Below are 3,184 nucleotides of genomic sequence, written 5' to 3'. Positions count from 1 at the left end.
GGATAAATGGAAGGGGGAGGGAGCCAGCTGTCGGGATCCTACACCGCCCATGAGCGATAGCCTCCTGTGCTGGGGATGGGGCACAGAGTTGCAGAAGGTAGCGAGGGGAAAGGACTTTAGGGCAGCCCCCCAGACAGAAACCCAGAGCGGTGGGACGGCGCATGCGAACTGGGGGCAGCTGGTGGTTTTAGAAGTACAAAGGGCAGGGACGTGCCCTGACCTGGAGGCAAAGACTGGGAGCGCTGCTGAAGGGCACACAACCCAGGACGCTGCAGTTTATAGCAACACAGACAGAAACAGAGATATTGTGGCCTGGAGAGCTCACTGAAGAACAGACTGCGATCTCTCTGCTCTGAGGCAGAGGTTTGGAAACAATCTCTTCTGCTCTGACTCTCAGAAGAGACACGCGGAAAGCCTCCAGGGAAAGCTGCCAGAGAACAAAAGCCCCCAAAAACCGGTTTTCACTGAGCCCATCCCCCGCCACAGAGGGCAGGGCAACTCTGCCCAAACAGGGTTGCCTGAGTAACAGGGCAGGAGGCCCCTTCCCCAGAAGACAGGCTGGGAGAACAAGAGGCCAGCAACCCTAAGGTCCCTATAAACAGGTGCATCTTGCTTGGGTTGTGGTCAATAATTTGGACTCTATACATTCCCTCAACCACCCCTCAACAGAATGACTAGGAGGAGGAACCCCCAAAATAGGAAAGACTCAGAGATTATGACTTATGCCACAGGTTTACAAATGGATTCAGATATAACCAAGATGCCGGAGATAGAATTCAGGGTAGCAATTGTGAAGACAATGGCTAGAATGGAGAAATTGATTAATGGCAACATAGAGTCTCTAAGGGCAGAAATGAAAGCTGAATTGGCAGAACTTAAAAATGTTATCAGTGATATCCAATCTAATCTAGATAATCTAACAGCTAGGGTAAGCGAGGCAGAAGAATGAATTAGTGATCTAGAAGACCAATTAATGGACAAGAAGGGAAAAGAGGAGGCCAGGGAAAAACAACTCAAAATCCATAAATATAGCCTTTCTTTTGTGGCGGCAAGAGCGGAGAGTGCACCATGAAGGCCTCGGGCACACTGCGAGAGTACAAAGTGGTGGGGCGCTGCCTGCCCACCCCCAAATGTCACACTCCGCCCCTGTATCGCATGTGAGTGAATCTTTGCACCTAATCATGTCATCGCCAAGTCCCACTTCTGGTACTTTGTGTCTCAGCTGAAAAAGATGAAGTTTTCAGGGAAATTGTCTACTGTGGACAGGTTTTCAAGAAATCCCCCTTGCAGGTGAAGAACTTCAGCATCTGGCTGTGCTATGACTCGTGCAACGGCACCCACAACATGTACCGGGAGTACCAGGACCTGACCACTGTGGATGCCATCACCCAGTGCTACCGAGATATGGGTGCCCGACACCGTGCCTGGGTCCACTCAACCCAGATCATGAAGGTGGAGGAGATTACAGCCAGCAAGTCCCACCGACCAGCCATCAAGCAGTTCCACGACTCCAAGATCAAGTTCCTACTGCCCCACCAGGTCCTGCATCACCAGCACAAGCCACACTTCACCACCAAGAGGCCCAACACCTTCTTTTAGATGCAGAGCCTCCCTATCTCAGGTCTGCCCAAATAAACTCTCTGGGAAAACCAAAAAAAAAAAAAAAAAAAAAAAAAATCCATGAAAATAGAATCAGAGAAATAAGTGACACCATGAAACATTCCAATGGCAGAATTATTGGGATCCCTGAGGGGGTGGAGAAAGAGAGAGGACTAGAAGATATATTTGAGCAAATTGTAGCTGAGAACTTCCCTAGTCTGGGGAATGAAACAAGCTTTCATGTCCTAGAGGCAGAGAGGACCCCTCCCAAGATCAAGGAAAACAGGACAACACCCCAGCATGTAATAGTAAAACTTGCAAATCTTAGAACCAAAGAAACCATCTTAAAGGCAATTAGGGGGAAGAGATTCCTTATTTACAGAGGGAGGAACATCAGAATAAAGTCAGACCTATCCACAGAGACCGGGCAAACCAGAAAGGGCTGGCAAGACATATTCAGGGTCCTAAACGAGAAGAACACACAGCCAAGAATACTTTATTCGGCAAAGCTCTCATTTAGAATGTATGGAGAGATGCAGAGCTTCCAAGACTGGCAGAAAATGAAAGAATATGTGACCACTAAGCCAGCTCTGCAAGAAATATTAAGGGGGGTTCTATAAAAGGAGAAAGACCCCAAGAGTGATATACAACAGAAATTTACAGGGACAATCATTAGAAACAAGGACTTCACAGGCAACATGATGACAATAAATTCATATATTTCAATAATCACTCTCAACGTGAGTGGCCTAAATGCTCCCATAAAACGGCACAGGGTTGCAGATTGGATAAAAAGACAGGACCCATCCATATGCTGTCTATGAGAGACTCATTTTGAACCTAAAGATACATGCAGACTGAAAGTGAAGGGATGGAGGTTCACCTTCCATGCCAATGGACCTCAAAAGAAAGCTGGGGTAACAATTCTTATACCAGATAAATTAGATTTTAAACTAAAGACTGTAGTTAGAGACACAGAAGGACACTATATCATTCTTAAAGGGTTTATCCAACAAGAAGATCTAACAATTGTAAATATCTATGCCCCAACATGGGAGCAGCCATCTACATAAGCCAACTGTTAACCAAAATACAGAGTCATATTGATAACAATACATTAATTGTAGGAGACCTCAATACTCCACTCTCAGCAATAGACAGATCATGTAAGCATAAAATCAACAAAGAAACAAGAGCTTTGAAAAATACACTGGACCACATGGACCTCATAGATATATACAGAACATTCCACCCTAAGACAACAGAATACTCATTCTTCTCGAGCACACATGGAACTTTCTCCAGAATAGACCACATATTGGGTCACAAAACAGGTCTCAACCGATACCAAAAGACTGAGATTATTCCCTGCATATTCTCAGACCATATGCTTTAAAACTGGAACTCAATCACAAGAAAAAAGTTGGCAGAAATTCAAACACTTGGAAGCTAAAGACCACTCTGCTCAAGAATGTTTGGGTCAACCAGGAAATCAAAGAAGAACTTAAACAATTCATGGGAATCAATGAGAACAAAAACACATCGGTCCAAAACCTATGAGATATTGCAAAGGCGGTCCTAAGGG

At 45.4% G+C, this 3,184-nt stretch overlaps 1 pseudogene; it reads left to right on the top strand.

Annotated features, from left to right (window-relative positions):
• Nucleotides 1-1,068: 1,068 nt before the first annotated feature.
• On the top strand, nucleotides 1,069-1,613 carry LOC123841139 (large ribosomal subunit protein eL20-like; annotated as a pseudogene).
• Nucleotides 1,614-3,184: the final 1,571 nt, after the last annotated feature.

The sequence above is a fragment of the Mirounga angustirostris genome, unplaced genomic scaffold (genome assembly GCF_029215605.1).
Source record: "Mirounga angustirostris isolate CCGP_5_RB_7025 unplaced genomic scaffold, mMirAng1.0.hap1 SCAF_2, whole genome shotgun sequence".
Classification (NCBI taxonomy): Eukaryota; Metazoa; Chordata; class Mammalia; order Carnivora; family Phocidae; genus Mirounga; species Mirounga angustirostris.
This window is presented reverse-complemented; position numbering and strand designations above follow the sequence as displayed.